This window comes from Tamandua tetradactyla, chromosome 6 (assembly GCF_023851605.1).
Source record: "Tamandua tetradactyla isolate mTamTet1 chromosome 6, mTamTet1.pri, whole genome shotgun sequence".
Taxonomy (NCBI): domain Eukaryota; kingdom Metazoa; phylum Chordata; class Mammalia; order Pilosa; family Myrmecophagidae; genus Tamandua; species Tamandua tetradactyla.
Genome location: NC_135332.1, coordinates 66,255,880 through 66,275,584, shown reverse-complemented (window position 1 = coordinate 66,275,584; position 19,705 = coordinate 66,255,880). Strand labels below are relative to the sequence as shown.

At 37.5% G+C, this 19,705-nt stretch overlaps 1 protein-coding gene across 20 annotated transcripts in view; it reads right to left on the bottom strand.

The window, feature by feature from the left end:
- MYOCD (myocardin) overlaps positions 1-19,705 on the bottom strand; it is a 510,995-nt gene that overhangs the window by 344,913 nt on the left and 146,377 nt on the right. For 17 of the 20 annotated variants that reach the window (XM_077166024.1, XM_077166023.1, XM_077166027.1 and 14 more), the window contains 2 exons: positions 3,866-4,009; positions 3,142-3,237 (listed from right to left, as the gene is read on the bottom strand). The exons of 1 other annotated variant lie outside the window; for it this stretch is intronic. The gene's annotated coding sequence lies outside the window, so the exon portion shown is untranslated. Of the gene's footprint in view, positions 1-3,141; positions 3,238-3,865; positions 4,010-12,081; positions 12,172-19,705 lie in introns of all 20 variants that reach the window. 2 more of the 20 variants (XM_077166026.1, XM_077166041.1) reach the window with 1 other exon arrangement.

The following is a 19,705-nucleotide window of genomic DNA, read 5'->3' as shown; positions in this document are numbered from 1 at the left end:
TGGAGGATTTAAAGAAAAAGGGAGGTCTAATTAAATGTAAAGTGAGCAGAAAGAAGGAAATAAGATGAGAAAAGAGATCAGTGCAAGAGAGAAAAACAATACAATAGAATCAATGAAAACAGAAGTTTTCAAACTTTTAGCTAGACTGAGAAAGAAAAAACAAGAGAGGATGCAAATAAATAAATCAGAAATTAAAGAGTGGGGTTGGGCATTACAGAAATAAAAAAGGAGTGTAAGAGCTTACTGTGAACAATTGTAAGCCAACAAATCAAATACCTTAGGTGAAATAAACAAATTCCTAGAAATTCACACACTGACTCAAGAAGAAACAGATAATCTCCTAAAGCGAATAACAAGTAAAGAGATTGAGTCAGTCATCAAAAACCTCTCAACAAAGAAGAGACAAGGGCCAGGAGGCTTCACCGTTGAATTTTACCAAACATTCTGAGAATTAACACTAATCCTTCTCAAACTCTTCCAAAAAATTGAAGAGGAGGGAATAATTCCTAACTCATTCTATAAAGCCAACATCACCGTAACACCACAGCTGGATAAAAGATCACAAGAAAAGAAAATGACAGCCCAATATCCCTTATCCATATAGATGCAAAAGTCCTCAAAAAAATAATAGCACCCTCAATTCAACAGCACATTAAAATAATTATACACTGTAATCAAGTGGGATTTCCACAGTATGCAAGAATGGTTCAACATAAGAAAAGCAATTAATACAGTACTTCCTACATTGATAGGATGAAGGCAAAGCCTTAAATGATCATCTCATTTATGCAGAAAAGGCATTTGACAAAGTCCAGCACCCCTTCTTGATAAAAACACTAAGAAAATTAGGAGTAGAAAAAAACTCACTCAATATAAGGAAGGACATATATGAAAAATCCACACCTAACATTATATTCAATGGTAGAAAACTGAAAGTTTTCCCCCTAAGTCAGGCACAAGGCAGAGATGGCCACAGTCACCACTGTTATTCAACGTTATATTGAAAGTTCTAGCCAGAGCAATTAAGCAAGAAAAAGAAATTAACAACATCCAAATTGAAAGAAAGAAGCAAAACTTTCGCTATTTGTGGATGATATGATCCTACAAAGAGAAAATCCTGAAAAAGCCACAACAAAACTACTACAGCTAATAAATGCATTCAGCAAAGTATAAGGTATAAGATTCACACATAAAATTATTAGTATTTCTATATATTAGTAATAGGCAATCTGAAGAGGAAATCAAGATAGTAAATTCCATTTACAATAGTAACTAAAAGAATCAAATATCTAGGAATAAAATAAACCCAGAGTATAAAGGACTCATACATAGAAAACAATAAATATTGCTAAAAAAAACCCAAACAAGCAAACAAAGAAGACCCAAATAAATGGAAGGATATTATTCTGTGTTCATGGGTTGGAAAATTAAATATTAAGATGTCTATTCTACCCAAAGCAATTTACAGATTCAATGCAATCCTAGTCAAAATTCCAACAGCCTTCTTTGCAGAAATGGAAAATCCAATTATCAAATTCATACAGAAGGGTAAGCCCCAAATAGCCAAAACCATCTTGAAAAAGGGAATAAAGTAGGAAGACTCACACATTCTGATTTGCAAACTTCTTACAAAGCTTACCATGCCAGCAAGGGTCAAACCAACATTATACTGGCACCACACAGACATATAGACCAATGGAATCAAATTGAAAGTTCAGAAATAAACCCTCACATCTATGGATAATTGATTTTGATGAGGGTGTCAAGTCCAATCAATGGAAAAGCATTTCACAAATGGTGCTGTGAAAACTGGCTATCCAAATATGAATATGGAGGTGGACCCCTGCCTCACACCATATTTAAAAATTAACTGCAAATGCACCAAAGACCTAAATATAAGAACCAAAAACTAAAAAGTCCTAAGAAAATACAGGGAAGCATCTTTAGGACCTTATGTTAGGCAGTGGTTTCTAAGACTTTATACCAAGAGCGTGAGCAACAAAAAAGGAAGCAAATATATGAGACATCATCAAAATTTAAAACTTTTGTACATTTAAGGATTTTATCATGAAAGTCAAAACATAGCCTACTGAAAAAAAACAAAAAACAAAAACACAAGCTACTAAATGAGAGAAAATATTTGGAAAGCACATATCCAATACACACTGATGACTGATGGAGCCAAGGGCATACAGCAGTTCCCTAGTTGCAAAGTATTCTGTTAAAAAGAATATCTAGCATCCATCTTGGTGGGGCAAACATAAGAAGGTTTTTCAAAAGAGGCTGGCCAGTTAAAAAACAGGAATTCTGTTTCTATGTTTAGAATTATTGCTCAGTTAAACAAAAAGACATGCACAAGTAAGTATATTGCTGTTTTGATTGTAATAAGAAAAATATAGAAATAACCCAAATGTCCACCAGTAGGGCATCATTTAGATAATTATGATGTTTTCCTCTGGTGAAACACAATAAAACAAACTGAATAAATAACAGTTACATGTATCAACATAGCTACATCTGAAAAACATTTAAAAATCAATTAAAACATAAAATGAATGTAGCAGAATATTATATACAGCATTACAGGCATACCTCATTTTACTTCAGTCCACTTTATTGTGCTTTGCAGAGATTGTGTTTTTTACAAATTAAAGGTTATAACAACCCTGCGTCGAGCAAATCTATCAGTGCCATTTTTCCAACAACATGTGCTCACTTTCTGACACTTTGTCACATTTTAATTAGGGTATATTCATTGTTTTTTTAGACCTAATGCTTAATAGACTACAGTTTACTGTAAATATATCTTTTATATGCATCAGGAAATCAAAAATTTCATGTGACCTGCATTATTGTAATTTGCACTTTATTATAGTGGTCTGACATTGAACCAGCAGCAAGGTATGTCTGCATATCATTCATATAAATGTTTAAAAGCAAACAAAACTACACACATAAATACACATACCCAAATAATAAAAGTACAAAATGGTATACCAGACATACACCAAATTTTTTATGATGTTTGCCTATGAGCTAGAAGAAAGGATATGGATAGAATGTTTATGTTTGTAATTCGGTCTTGAAAACAGCCTCAAATTCGTGTCCACAGGGAAAAAAAGAGATGACTGTAAAACCTACTTGATAGGACCAATCCAGAGAACTTGAAGGTATGTCACACAAGAATGGAGAAGGCAGCAGGTCTTGCTTGGAGATCAAGAGATGTAATGGTGATAGCTGTTGTGGATATCAGAAAGTGGAGATTAGGGGCTGATTTTAGGAAAATGATGAGGAATTTTGGTACATTTAAGTTTGAATTACATCCCTCAGTCCTGCAACATATATATATTGAGCACCAATGGACACTGAGAGACTAGCACAGTGTCAGGTGCAAAGCAATTTTTCAAAAACTCTTAGCTGAATGGATATGTGTATGAGGTACTAGGCAGGTGGGCATATGGGAGTGAGCCAGGTGAGCTTGGGCTGTCTTGATGGAGAATAGAGGCTTGAGGATGAAAACAGGCATTATAACAATGAAGACAGGTGCACTGGGTATTCAAAATGAATCTTGGGACTGCTGTAGAATAGGAGGAGGTGACCTCATTTGGGCATCAAGGAAGTGGCCTTTAAGTTGAGGTTGGAGGAAACATATTTTGCCCAGTCTCATACAGAGATCCTGCAGGAATGATTGGGGACATTAACCAGGTGAAACAGGTGGGAGAAAATTCACCAGGTAGAGGGGACGTCTGTGTGAAGACCCTGAGATGAAAGATGGCAGGCAGGTTCCAGGACCTGAGAATCATAGGAAACTCTTGAAATGGGAAAGAGGTAGAGGACAGAAACAAGAAATAACCTTATCATTTACCTTGAAATTGATGCTTTTTACCTAGTGCATTTCTTAATTTTGGCCTGTTGGGGTTGTGCAGAGTTTCCTTGCCAAATGTAGCACACTTGAACGTCTGGGTGATGATTTATAGATGAAAACTCATCCCTCCTGAGGTCGGAGTTCCTGTGAATAACAAAATGTTTTGTCCCGCTGGGCGAACATTACACTTGACGTGTTCTGAGGCTGTCAGTGCCTCATCAACAAGATGGGAGAGGGAAGAGCAAGGGAGGAAAAACAGCTGGTTTCAGTTACACTTAAGATACATATAGCTTGGAAATAAATTATCTGTCAAAACGTGTTTTGTTCCTTGCTTATTCCAACATGTTTAGAGATGTTTGAATAGTTTGGTTGAGGCCAGAATTGTCTAAGGGTCAGACTTGTGCTCTGCTGCGCTTGTCTGTTAATACTACAGCCCTTTTCTGCTTGGCCTCACATGATCTGAATCAAATAAAATAAAGGCCTAGTCTTACACTTGATTTGAGGAAGCCCAAGATCTCCAAAATAAATTGAAAGCAAAACCGTCATGTACCCAACAGCAAGGGCTGGTGGCTGCCTACAGAGCTAAAGCAGAATCCTACAGTTTCCTATCACCTCACCACAGCTAGCTGGATCCAGACCATCACACATCTCCCTTGAATTACTGCCATGACCTAAGTGATTTCCCTGCTTTAGCCCTTGAGACCCTACAATCCAAGTTCAGCACAGGTGTCAGAGATTTACTTAAAAGGTTAATCAAGGGGCGGGCCATGATGGCTCAACAGGCAGAGTTCTTGCCTGCTGTGCCAGACACTGGTTTCGATTCCTGGTGCCTGCCCATGCAGGAAAAAAAAAGGTTAATCAGATTCTAACTTCTGCTTAAAATTCTTCCAAAACCTTGTCCTACTAATTCTCAGCCCTGACTGCACACGGAACCATCTCAGTTTCTATGTTTTTTTTTAAACCCTGATGTCAGGGTCTCACCCCCAGAGAGTCTGGCCTAGAGCATGGCCTGGATATGGGATTTTTTTTTAAAGCTTTGTAGGTGGCTTTAATGTGCAGCAAAGTTTGAGAACTTTGAGAACAATTGCGGTACTGACCCTTTTCCCTCCCACCACTACTACTTCACACTCTCCCTGCAGTATCTCCAGCCTATTCCTCAAACACTCTAAATACACACACATACCATACACACACACCACAAATACTTTTTCATGGACACCTGGCTCACCTTCCTCAGAAGTCTCCTCAAGAAACATCTTATGTATGTGAGTTTCTGTGATTACCTTGTACAAAATAGCAACCTTACTTCCTACCCCAACTTCTTTTCTCCATAACACAATCAACACCTGAACACTACATATTTACTTTTTATTTTACTTATGTCTGTCTTCCAATAGAATGTAAGTCATATGAGGGCAAAGACTATGTTTATTTTATTCAAGGCTTGATCCCTGTAAAGGTTAATTTTACATATCAGCTAAGCTAGGTGATGGTGTCCAGTGTTTGCTCAAGCAAACTCTCACCTGGCTGTTACTGTGAGGGCATTTCATAGATGGATTTACAACTACAGTTAGTTGATTGCTACTCTGTGTAATTGCATCTACAATCAGCAAAGGAGACTGCCCTTGGCAATGAGGAGAGTCTCTTCATCCAATCAGTTGGAGGTATTAAAGTCAAAACTGAGGATTTCAGAAATCAAAAAGAATTTCTGCCTCTTCTTCAGGCAGCCAGCTTCTTTTGGGGAACACAACTTCTCCTTCACTGGCATTTCCATCTTCAGACCTACCCTATGGAATTTGGACTAGCCAATCCCCACTGTCATGTGAGCCAATTCCCACAATAAGTCTCTTATTGTTTATATCTATATACATATATTATTTATATATACAGACATAAAACATTTATATTTGTACATATTACACACACACACATATATATATATACACACACACACACATATATATACAAACACACATATGTAAATCCTGTTGGGTCTGCTTCTCTGTGGAAACTTGACTAATATAATCCCGATGATTCTAGAACCATGCTTTGCACCTAGTTCGTAGCTCAGTAAAAAATTGTTGAAAAGTGTGAGTGACAGATAATTTGTAGAATTTTTTTCCCTAACAATTTAACTTTCATAGACCCCCCAAGTACAACACTTTTACACATTGGCCCATTGCTGCTATCTCCTAGCCAGGCTTTCTCAGCCAGCCAGCTCCAAACATGGGGGTGCTATGAAAAAACAAACCATTTGATGCCATCACCAGGTAATAAATGCCAAAACTTCAACTGGAATTCTTCATTTCTTTCTTTAAAACTTGAATAAGGGCAAGTATCAGTGAGACGGGTCCTTTATATTTCTACTTGGAGTGCTGTTTCCTCAGCCTAAGAGGGACATACTTCCATTATGTGAAAAGTCACACATGGAAACCTAAATTAACTAGCAACTGTAATTCCATTTTTCTCCAACTTGGCTGGTGCTCCCATTGGATGAGCAGTGTCAGCTTATTTACTTGTGCTCCTTGTCTTTAAGGGTATTTATGAAATTTACTAACAGCTACCATAGACTGTGTCCCTTCCTCTAAATGTATTCTTTCCCCTCTTTTCTCCTTTCCTGTCTTCCAATTCTCCTACTGTCAGTAGAGAATAGTGAAGAGCCATGGAAAAGAGACTAGCCGTGAAGTAAATACTGAGTAAATGGGCACTCAGAATATTTCTAGAACTGGAGTAGACACCCAGGAAGTAAATCCATAATCCTCACTGTCAAGGGACAACCAGTAAACCATGAATGCCAATTAAGCACAGGTTGAGCTCCAAATTCTGACATGACTTAGGTTAAAAGACTAATTAGGGTCAATAAAGTAAGAAAAACCTGTGGAAGTTCCAGAGCCTACTTCTGTGTGTATATAGGTATCTGTATTAGGAGTAAGGTGAGGACATTCACAATTCACATAGAAAGAAGTTTAAGGTTGTTCAAGAGTGGAGAGAAAGAGAAATGAGTTCTGGGCTGAGGTCTTGAAGGATAGATGTGGATAAATACAAAAATGAGAGGGAGATAATTTTCAGAACTAGAAATGAGATAAGAAAGGACTTAGGATGCATAAGAGGTGGTAGGGAATTAGGCTGCAGTAGACAAGGCTTTTGGTAGAAGTATCCCATAAATTTGTTCCTGCTCTAATATTTCACTCCTCCTCATCCCTCATCCTTATCAATTACCCAGTTCCACCTTCAGTTCTTATCCCCCACCTCCAATTAGGGTAACATAGCTTGAGAATCATACTAGGCTTACGATTTTTAAAACCAGATCCTTTGTATATATGATGTCACCACAATCTATTGTCTGTTCTCATTACAAGCCAGTGATAAGACACTGGTCTATTAGGTTTATCAGAGAGGTGAATGCCCAGGGTTGAATTCCTAAAGTCAGGGGAGGTGGTACAGAGCAATGAAGGAAGGAAAGGACCAGCTGGAAATGTATAGCTATTGTGGGGCAGACATGCAGCAAAGATCTAAAAGAATGAGGCAGTAAGAGAAGACATTGTCACCTGGAAATGTAGGGAGATATTGAAACATATTGGAATAATCATATTGGAAAAGTGATGAATGACATGACTCCTGATGCAAACTTGTTTTGAATGGGGGAGAGGGAGGAGTAATTAAAAATGAGAAAGAGGTAATATTATATGTGGAATATTATACAGAATGGCAGGGCCTTTGAATTTCTATCGCCTACTGCTGTGAGAGAGGCTAACTTAAAACTCAGTGACTAAAACCAAGTCACTTTCTATGCTAACAATTCTGCAATTTGGGCAGGGCTTGGCAGGGGAAATTATCTGTGTTCCATGTGACAATTGGCTAAAGGGGCCTGAGTAGGGCACAGGGATCCATTTCCAAGATGGCCCTAGGCACGTGGCTAGATAGTTGGCACTTGCTAATCGCTATGAAATAGCTGAATTTGTTGGCTGGAGACCTCAGTTCTCCACATGAACTCTCAGCATGGTTGGCGTGGTCCCTGAAGCCCAAAGCATGAAGGTCTCAGGACCGTAAGATTCTGACATGGTGAATGGCTTCCCCCAGACCTTCTTAAGGCTTAGGCACAGAGCTGGATGAGCATCACTTCTGTCCCATGCTGTTGGCTAAAGTGGGTCATAGGGCAGTCAGATACAAAGGGAAGGGCTACCCCAGGAAGTGAATACTTGGGGCCACTAAAATAACAGTATACCACACTTGGAATTAAAAATCTTGGAGAGGTAAAATAGAGCAGATAAAAATAGATCAAGTACTGAAGTGATGATAGCAGTACAACATAATCAACAGCCCTGAAATATATATCTGAATGTGATTAAAAGGGGGAAATGTTAGGTTGTATTATATAATAAAAGAATATAAATTTTAAAAACAAAACAAAACATGGAACTGCACAACACAAATTGTGATCCCTTGGATAAACCATGGACTCTAGTTAAGAGTACAATGATAAAAATGTGCTTTCATCAATTATAACAAATGTCTCACACCAATGCAAGGTGTTAATAATAGTGCAGTATATGAAAATCCTGTATTTTATGCATGGTTGTCATGCAAACCCACAACTTCTCTAATAAACAAACAAAAAAGTAACTAAGAGAGAGAGAAGGAAGTGGCCAATTGAGCAGATCAGTAATAGTAACAGTTATTATTATATACAGCAACTCAACAGCTTACAAAGTGATGGTAATTTTAGTAAATCCAAGCCCCCCAAATGGCCCTTCCAAAGTCACAGACAAATACCCAGTGTGTAGACAAGCCATTAATAGTCATTTTTAACTGATTTGACTGGTCTTTCAAGGTGTGTGCCGAGAATGGCCCCCTCACTCCTTTGCATTCTCTCCTCTTATGCCTTCCCTCTGCTACAGGTGGACTCAAGGTTCCTCTATCCTACCATGTACATGTCTGCCTGTGGTCTCAGTGCACACACTTCATCCAGGCTGGGAGCTCCTGTACTAATCCTGTCCTCCTTCTCAAATTCCAACAACAGACCTTCTCCAACACATCTATTCACAGTCCACCTCTGAACTCCCCTTAAAATACTGTCTGTAACAAACTTTAAGCCCTGAGATGAAAGCAACTACATCTCTTTCTTTCTAGAATCAGCATGTAGACTTGCACACAGCAGACCTCCACGGTTATTTGATCAACAAGGAAGAGGAGAATGAGAGATACTTCTCTTTTGCTAGATTATTTGTGATCTGGGGTCACAGTATTGGCCCTGCCTTTTCCCTAAGTGCTGTGAGAAAGACATAACCTAATAGGTATAACAGTATTTATACATGATATGTAAATGGGGACTATTACTATTATTACTTTCCTAGAATTTTAAATACAAAAAATGCGTTGGGATTGGCTTATTGGATCAGGGTGAGAAATCTGTGAAAATTTTTTCTGTTTATATCACATATTCTTTCAAATAAGAAAGCAAGCCAGACAAACTGGTTTAGAGAATTTTTAAAAGTCTCTCCAACAGTGGGCTTTTTTCAAATCAATGTCACATGGTAGAGTTTGGACCAGGGGTTGAGACTCCATAGGAATTCTCCCAGATATTGGGTTCTACACCCGAAGTAAGAATTTGATTGCTTGGTTGAGGCTGGGTATCCACATCTTATTATTTGGGCTTAGGCAATGGTCCCAATAGAGATCAAATATCCTCCCAACAAACTCCCTTCTTATACTACACACTAAAATGTTAGCAAGTTGCTGTGGTTACTTACATAGATTTTACGTAGATGTTTCCTCCTTTTCCTGTCCCTTGTCCCAGTGTGGCTTCTGAATGCCTTTCAGTTTTTTTGGAGGTGGGGGCAGTGCATGGTACGGAAATCGAACCCAGGACTCCCGCATGAAAGGCGAGCATTCCAACCACTGAACCACCTGGGCACCCCCCTTTCAGTTTTAAATAAAAATCATCCCCTTTCTGAAAAATTTCGGATACTGAAGAAAAAGTTTTGAACAATTCAGTCCATTAGAGTCAAGAAACATTCATGACCACTATTAAGCTGTGACAAATGGTCCTTGGCCAAGATAAATATACCTAAGTCCTGCCTGTAGTGGCATCCAGCAACTTCAGAGAGAAAAGCCCACAAAAATTAGCACTGTTCTATGTGGCAGTTAACTTCTCCCAGCAGCCCATAAAAACCCATTTAATGCATCATATGTTCGTATTCCGAATGACTGACTAACAAACTTTTGGCAGAAGTCAGGGTTTGTTGGTAATGAGAACAGGCCAGCCCAAATGTTTGAGAGCACCTTCCTTCACTCCTGCAATGGCTAAGCAGAATGCTCTTAAGTTCCAGAAATGTCTGTTCTTTCAGATTATGACAACTTGGTGCAGTGTGTTCCCAAAAGCATGGTACAAGCACAAGAGATGATATCCAGGGGTACATGGACAAACTTTTTCTATTTTGATAGTTATGTGCTTAATGTGTATTTTTAAATTATTACTACTAAATTAAGGGAATTTTATCTTGGATATTATTACTTAGATTCAGGTTAAGTAAGTACTCTCATTTTTAAAAACAGTCTATTTAAGGAAAAAGATTGAGTAATATTATAGATGGCACAAAAGTTAAAAAATCATGACCGTGGCACATAAATGACTGAAGTTTGGGAAACATTGATGTAATGGTTTTGTCAAAAGTTGCAGCAGAATAGGCATTTTTAAAGAGGTCACTTTGGCTGGTAAGAGTGGAAATACCTATATTTATTGTGATTATGAAGGCCATATTTTTTAAAAGTCATTGTTTGGGGTAGGACGTGGTGGCTCAGCAGGCAGAGTTCTCGCCTGCCATGCTGGAGACCCAAGTTCATTTCCCGGTGTCTGCCCATGCAAAAAAAATAAAATAAGTAAAATAAAAACGTCATTGTTTGAAATATTCTATATATTGTCCCCTTAAATCACTGAAGAGCCCTGGAAATTTAGACGTCTCAGCAACTACACTACAGTTCTGAGACAATCTCTGAGGAATATCGAACAATACATACATCCTTTAAGAGACTGTGAGTCCTGAATTTTGGAAATGTAGACAAGTCCATTAGGTCTTGAAATGTTTGCTGCTGAGGCCTGGAATTCAAGTTCATTGCAATTGTGTATGTGGCTAAACTTGAACTGCCCATTCTGGCAGTTTTCCACATCTGTTCTTACTCAGAAGATAGGGAAATTTCAATTTATGTCACTTCAAATTAAAATAATTTTTCTGCCTTAGCTTATTATGAAAATAAGTCACGGTCAGTATATAAAAATTAGCAAAAATTATGTAATCCACCTATTATTCTTATGCCCAGATAACCACTTTAAAACTACATGTATATTTCATATACATGTATTCACATATATCATTTTAATGAGATCCTACTGAACCCACTGGTTTGTAATTGACGTTTTTCTCTCACTAAAACACTGTAAGAATCTTTCCATGTCCTTACATATGCACTTGCAGCATACTGATGCCTCCATACAATAAGGGTATACCATATATAATTTAAGCAATCATTTCTATGGTTTGTCACTGTTATAAACAATATTTGGTTAATTCTCTTTATTCACAGATTCTGCATTTGTGAATTCACGTACTCATTAAAATTTGTTTGTAATCCCCTAAATCAATACTCAATGTGCTTTCATGGTCGCTTGTGACATGCACAGTGTGATGAAAATTTTGTGCATGTTCCCAGCTGAGAGTGAACAAAACAATGTCTGCCTTATTTCAACCAATCTAATGTTGTAAGCAAATGCCCTTTTGAAATACACTTACTGTTATGTTTTTCACATTTTTGTGCTTTTTGTTCATATCATTTTTGAGATTTTTCTATTTAGATGGTCCCCAAGTACAGTGCTGAAGTGCTGTCTAATGTTCCTAAGTGCAAGAAGGCTGTGAAGTGCCTTACAGGGACTATACATGTGTTAGATAAGCTTCTTTGGGGCGTAAGTTATAGTGCTGTTGCCGTGAATCCAATGTTACCGAATCCACAAAGTTCATTAAATATGGTATCTTTAAAACAGAATACACATAAAACAAGGTTATGTATTCATTGGTCGACAAAAACATTGTGATCAGAACATTGCAGGAAACCAACCCTGTATTTCCTCTAGAAACAATGTTTTAATATCCACTAATTCAATGTTCATAGAGTCTTATGAACATAGAACATACTACTGTGAATAATGAGAAGCAGTTTTGTACCAGCAAAATCTTTGCATCCTTATTTATTACATCTTGGTAAACTCCTAACTGTAGAATTTCTGCAGCAGGAGGTTCTTAGGTTGGGTTTCCCTGGAAGTGTATGAAAAGAGAGATATTAGATTTTATTTCTTTTTCTAAATCGATGCAAATGTTCTAAGAAATGATGAATATGCAACTATGTGATGATATTAAGAATTACTGATTATATATGTAGAATGGAATGATAAAAAAGAGAGATATTGGTGAGAAAGATTGTTGGGTTATGCCCTCAAAACCTGTTGGGGAGTCAAGGACATAGAACTGTCCAGAAGGAGCTGTTGAACTGTGATGCAGACTCAGCAGATGTCACAGGGAGCTCTGAAGCTATAACAGCCCTCTAGAATTATTCTAGAATTATTCTACTATGAGCCTGGCCTTTCAAACCCAGCCCAAGTGAACCAGTCAGTGGAGGTGGACTACTCCAGACTGAGGGAGCTCTCTTTGGCTGAAGGCAACACCTAGAAAGCAATTCAGTGGGGCGCCATCAGTAGGGTTAACACTCCCAGCAACTGTAGAAATGAAGGTCTTAGTTCTGACGAAATCAGCCCTGAGGGATTCTAGGGGAAGAGATGCCCCAGCATCATTATATGGAGGGAGGCAGATACTTAAAAAAATTGATTTATCAAGTTTTTCAACCAGAAGTTTCTATCAATACTCATTACTAATAATTCATGTCTGAGAATTCCCTTTACCCTGTTCCTTTATAAAATCTGATGTATAGTAGGGTAGAAATACGCCCTGGGAACATGTAGCAGGGGATCCTAACTTGCCTGCAACATTGATCTCACTCATTTCCACACTCATTTTTCCAGCTGTTTATTTGTGGATCCTACCTTGCCAAATGTATTTATAACCATGAATTGCATGTTGTTCCCAGCAGTTATATTATAATGACATATTTCTTTATATGATATATTTATTATATTATATTCACTAGTTCATCTACTCCCTCACTTTCTTAGGTAAATCTTTTCCTCTCAATGTCCAACACCATCTGAAGCAATCAGAAGAAAACTTCCATAAACTCCCATCAACATTTCTCAACACCTACCAGCATCTCTAACTCTTTGAGTCTGCCTTCCCTTTTGCTAAGTGATGAACTGTTCTAAATTCTTATCCAAGGCTAAACTGTCCCTGAGAACATTAGATTGATTGCTTCCTGATTATGATAGGCTATTGATCCAGCAGTTCTCCTTTCCTCTTCTCTATCTTCAAGTTTTTCCTCCTTGTTGGATCATTCCCATATTCCTATCAGCTATTATTTCTCACAACTAAAAGCAAAATAAAACAAAAACCTGTCTTAACTCCACTTGCTCTCCCCATCGAGCTATTATCCCACTTGTCAGCTCTCCTTTACAGCAGAACTACTCACAGACATTGTATCTACTGTCTGTCTCCAATTACTGTCCTCTAATTCCCTCTTAAAATCTGATCCAATCTGGCTTCTCAGGCAGTTTTCTCTTGGCTTTCCTCCTTCTTCACTGGCCATACTTTCTCTGTCCTCTTTGTTGACCTCCTCTTCTTCCCAACTTATTAATGTTGGCCCACTTCTCTTCTCCATCTGCGCCAATCCTTTGGTGATCTCACTCAGTCTCACAGCTTTGAAGCATATCTGAATGCTAAGGACATGTACATTTATATCTCTAACCCAGTCCAAACCCCTAAACCCCAGATTCACATCCAACTTCCCACCTGACATCTCTTCTTTTATGCCTAATATTCATCTAAAACGAAGTGGTCTTCTTGCTCAAGTCTGTCCCTTCTACTGCCTTCACCACCTCACTGCATAGCAACTGCCGTTCTAATGGTTGAGGCCAAAACACTTGTACCCCACCTACCCTCCTCTCTTTCCTTCATAATTCACATGTAATCCACCAGGAAATCCTACTGGCTGTACTTTCAAAATATCTCCTGGGTCCATTCACTTCTCCCTGCTTCCATGACTACCACCCTGGTCCCAGCCAGCCTTACAGTCTATTCTCAGTGCAGTAGCCTGAATGAGCTGTTTAGATGTAACTCAAGTTACACCACTCCTTTGCTCAAAACCCTTCAAAGGCTCACCTTTTAACCCAGGGTAAAAGCCACAAATACTTACCGTAGCCTCAAGGCCTATATAACCTGCACCCCATGACTTTCCTCTGCCTTGATCTCATCTTCCTCTCACCCATGCTCGCTCCATGCCAGCCAGTCTGGCCTCCTCTGGCTTCCTCACTGTTCTTTGATCATGCCAGACATCCTCACACTTCAGAGCCCCTAAACTGGCTATTCCTCTACCTAGAATGTTCTTTAATCTTCATGGCCACTCACAGCACCCCCAACCTCTTCCCAGTCTTTGTTTAAATGTCACTTACACCTTGAGACCTACATTGACCTCCCCATTTTAAATTTAAATCTTAGAGTGGATCCTTAAGGTGCAGTACACCCATGGCCTGATCCCAAATGGTCTCAGCACACTTCAGTGACATTTTCAGTGTCCCAAGCCAAGCAAATACCCTGCCTCCCTCTCTTTTGCTGCTTTAAAGACACAGAAATTCCTTCATCCAATACAGGCACAACCTCAAGTTTCAGAGGAATTAAAAAGTTCCTCAGGAGAAACCCTTAACCAATGGTTGATAAAAGTCCCAAGATCCCTGTTTGCCACAGGACAATTCTGGAGTGTGTTCTACACAGTTCCTCAGAAGATCTGCCAGGGAATGGGGTCCTGGGTCCACACAGGAGGTAACAGATTTTTTAATGCATCCTTTATTGGCCTTTTTTCCTGCTTTGTGTGGTTTTTCCCCACTCCCTCATATTGCTTCCTGGGATCACCTCCCAAATAAACTGCCCATTTCCAAATTCTTTTTTTCAGGTTTTGCTAAAGGAGAAACACAAACTAAGGCGACTTTATTTTAGTCCCTTCCACAGCATTTCTGACTCCATTGCCTAGCTCTACTTTTTCCATAGCACTCATCAACATCCTAATTTATAATGTAATTTTTAAATTGTTTATTGTAATTCTATTGCACTAGAATATAAGCTTCACAAGGACAGGCAATTTTGTCTGTTGTGTCCAGTGATTTACTGTCAACACCTAGAACAATAGTAGGCAATCAATAAATATTTGTTGAATGCTAAACCATCTTACCCGCTCCTCAAGAGCAAGGACACCATCATCTAATACAAGGTTAGGCAAATCTCAGTTAAATTTCAGATCTCCCAACTTGTAAGCTGTATGACCTTGAGCCAATTAACCTCCCCGTGACTCAGTTTCCTCACTGGTAAATTTGGACAATGATGTTGATCTTGTGATAAATGTCACAACGTGAAAAAAGCATCTAGCACAGTTCTGACCCTTCGCTCCTCCCAACCTGTTTCCTGGTTTAAATCAGTTGAACCCATGATTCAGTATCTTCTCCTTCTCTGAATCTGTGATTATGTGAAGATTTCTCTGAAGCTTCTCCTTACGCACAGCAGGAGGTCAGGAAGCCACGTTTCTTTCAATCCCCCAGTGAAATGCCAATTAGGGAAGGACATAACTAGCAGGAAGAGCTACTGGAGAAAACCACACACTTGTTCCAAAACAAAGATCACTCTGCATGTCATAAAAGCTCAGAAATGTCTTCCAGATGTTGTATACTGGATCTGCACAGATGTTTCCGATGTCAAACCATAAATGTTGGAAACATAAAACATTTGTGCCCCACAGACGTAGAGATTTAATTGTACAGTGAATGTGATAAATCTTTGGGTAATAAAAGAAGACCACAAACTGACCACATTACTCCTTTTTTAAAAATCTGATTAATTTTTTTTTTTCCACATTGAGTTCTACTGGGATACTCCAAGGTTTTTGTTTGTGTTTTTGTTTTTAAATTTGACTGGGGCAAAGTTAGAACTACATGAAAATATGCATTAATAACAGTTCTAGTCCTCCTGGTCTGATATCTGCACAGTCTTTGAAAGTCGGGAAGCCACATCATGACTGATGATAGGCTCTGTAAAGGCTTCCACCCTTCAGTCAATGTCCCTCAGTGGGAGGGCTGATTTATGTACAATGACCATCTACTGTTCTCTTTGGGTGCCTGGGAATTAATTTCAATATGAACACAATACTTTTTAGCTCATGACTCTATGTTGAAGCAACTCTTTTTCTGGCATTTGAATCAGACCTTTCATCACCTCCAAGTATACAAATATGCATGTGTACCTATAAGGACAAAAGAGAATAAATGTATATGCAGGCTTGTCCTTCTATTGTTCCAGTCTTTATAAGCACCAATGTGCAAACGTGCACACACACATGCACAATACCTTACATGGAACCAAATGAGCTACAGAAATGTTACTACCCATATACATAGAAGGCAGGGTGGCACAAAATGAATATAAATGCTAACACATAAGCTAGCATATCTTCTCAGTATTCTCCCGTATTCTAACATTCTTTTCTACCCTGACAAATTCATATGCTAAAATACTGCCTTTATTTTTGCAAGCTTTTGTTCAAAAATATACATTAAGTGATTAATTTTATAATAGTAGCTTAAAAAGCTTTCAAAACTTACATGGCATTTTATCTGCTCTCAAAGAGATTATACTATAAAATGAGGTATGTACTAAAGAGGGGCATAATTGTCCATACAGGAAATATATGTAAGCCTTGGCTCTACCATTAGATTATTTTTAATTTTAATTTTTGGTTTTCTTTATTAGATTGAGAAAAATATATATGCATGCAAATAAACCAAGAACAGGAAGCATATACCTTTCCAATAAATGCTCTTTAAAACTGTGAAAATAATTATCTTGTTTTTCATTTCAGCCAGTTAAATCGAAAGAAAAGAGCAGTTAGAGAGAACAGGAAAGGACATGTAAAGATAGGAGAAATAAAAAGCATAAAGAAAGACTGTAAAAACTAACAATAATATCCAACAAGGTGTTATACCAGGTATTATGGTAAGTACATTATGAAAATTTTTCTAATTCAATTTTTCCCCTCAAATTCCATGATTTAATAGTTGGGGAAACTTTTTTTAGAGATTTGGAAACTGATGTATGTTAAATAATAAGGACGTTAAATAATTTTCCCTTAGTCACACAGATAAATAAGCAAAAGTCTCATAGAAAGATGCAGAAAGAAACAGCCCTTTCTGGAAAGCATTCTTATGCACTTCCATAATATTCCATAATATTATAATATTTAAAATATTATAGCTAAGGACTTTCCTTATCATTCCCTAGCAATAGGAGTCATCAAAGCATGCCCATCCCCCATGAGACTGTAACCTCCTCCAGGATATTCAGTCTTTTAATTCTTGCTATCACAACATGTTGCACATATTAGTCACCTAGAAAATATTTATTGAATAAATAAAATGTTACTTATTAGCCTCTTCTTAAATTGGTTTCACAAGTCCTTTGACCAATTCTGCTAAATTCTCCTTCAGTATCTGTGGTAGTTAGATTCAGTTGTCAATTGGCCAGGTGACGTTACCTAGTTCTGTTGCTGTGGACATGAGCCAATGGTACATGAACCTCATCTGTTGCTCATTACATTGAAGTCAGCTAAGAGGTGTGCCTGCTATAATGAATAATGTTTGATTTAATTGGCTGGTGCTTAAATGAGAGAGTTCAACATAGTACAGCGTAGTACAGCCCAAGCAGCTCAGCATACCACATCTTAGCACTCACAGCTCAGCCCAGGCCTTTGGAGATGCAGAAAGGAATCACCCCAGGGAAAGTTGTTGGAAACCAGAAGCCTGGAGAGAAGGCCAGCAGAGATCAAACTCAGTTGAAAGTTAGCTGCCTTTCCTCTGAAGAACTAACAAAATAAATCCCCTTTTATTAAAAGCCAATCTGTCTCTGGCGTGTTGCATTCCAGCAACTAGCAAACCAGAACAGTACCCCTCAACTCTGATCCTTTTCCCATTTTCCCTGTGCCTACACTCTGTCCTGGTAAGATGCAATCTAAGCAGAAAGCAACAGCAAGTCATAGAATGGCTAGGTCTCAAGGGCTTTGCATGTCTGTTAGGCAGTGATGCAAAGGAGACTATTCCATGATGATAAAATTACTTGACCCAGTAGCTATTGCTTCTCAATTGGTTTTGATCATAAATCTACAACATAGGATTGATGTAGACATTTAAGGGAAGTGTCAACTATCCAGAGGATATGTCAATGGACATACCTCAAGATGGAAATATATATTCTTAAATACATACATTAGAAAAGAAAAAAGGCCAAAAATCAATTACCTATCCATCTCTAAAGGCCAGAAAAAGAACAAAAAATTAAACTCAAAGAATATGGAAGACTGGAAATAAAGATAAAGCTAATAATATAGAAGTCAAATGTACAGTATAAAAATGATATTATGAAAACAACACAATATTACGAAAAGTTAGATAAAACAGAGAAACTCCTAGTAAAGTCAAAACCTATCAAATAGTCATAACATATATTAAAAATGTGAATAGTTGTAAAACATTTAAAGAAATTCAGTTTGTGATTAAAACTCTTCCAAGTAGAAACATCCAAACCCAGATAATTTTAGCAATTAATATTTTTAAATTTATAAAGATGAAATAACACCAATCTCACAAACTCCTCCTGAGAACTGATCAAATGTGAAATTTTATAACTCATTTTATAAGACTATAAAACCTTGATGTTGATTAAGACATTATCAGAAAGGAAAATTGGATACAAATGCAATATCCCAAACAAAATTTTAGGGAAAATAAACAGTGATACAGAAAAAGAATAACATATTATGACCAAGTTAGGTTTGATTCAGAAATGCAAGGTTGGTTTACCATTCAAAAATCAATCCACGTAATTTAGTTCACTAGCAAAATAAAGGAGAAAATTTCGTGATCATCTCAACAGATGCAGAAAAAGTATTACATAATATACAACACTCCTTCACGATAAAAACAACCACAATGCTTATCAAATTAGGAACAGAGGGTTCTTTCTTAATCTCACAGAAGGTTTCTATCAAAACTTACAGCAAATACATTTCTTATGATGAAATACTGAAAGATTTCCTCCAGAGATTTAATACAAGACAAGCATGGCTGCCACACTGTATCGGTAGTCATCAGTTCAAGAAGGCAAGGGAGAGAAATAAAACTTATAAGAATTGGAAAAGAAGAAAAACATATTTACACACAACATGATTTTGTACTTAGAAAATCCCAAGGAATCCATAGCTAAATTGCCGTCATTAAGAATTGAATTCAGCAAACTTGTTGGACTCAAAGTTAATACCAAGTTAATCAAATGCATTTCTACATATTAGCAATAAACAATTAGAAAATAATTTTTAATAATATGATTTAAAACAGCATTTAAAAATCTATAAAATACATAAGAATAAATTTACAGAAGCTATATAAGAACTCTAAACAAAGAACATAAAACATTTAGACTTAAGTAAACCTAAGTAAATAATAGTATGATCATACATTAGAAACTCAAAAATGTGAAGATATCAATCCTGCCCAAACTGATATATAAATTTATTGTGTTCTCACTCAAAATCTCATTAAATGTTTGTGGAAATTGAAAAGCCTATTTTGAAACTTGTATGGAAGTATGAAGG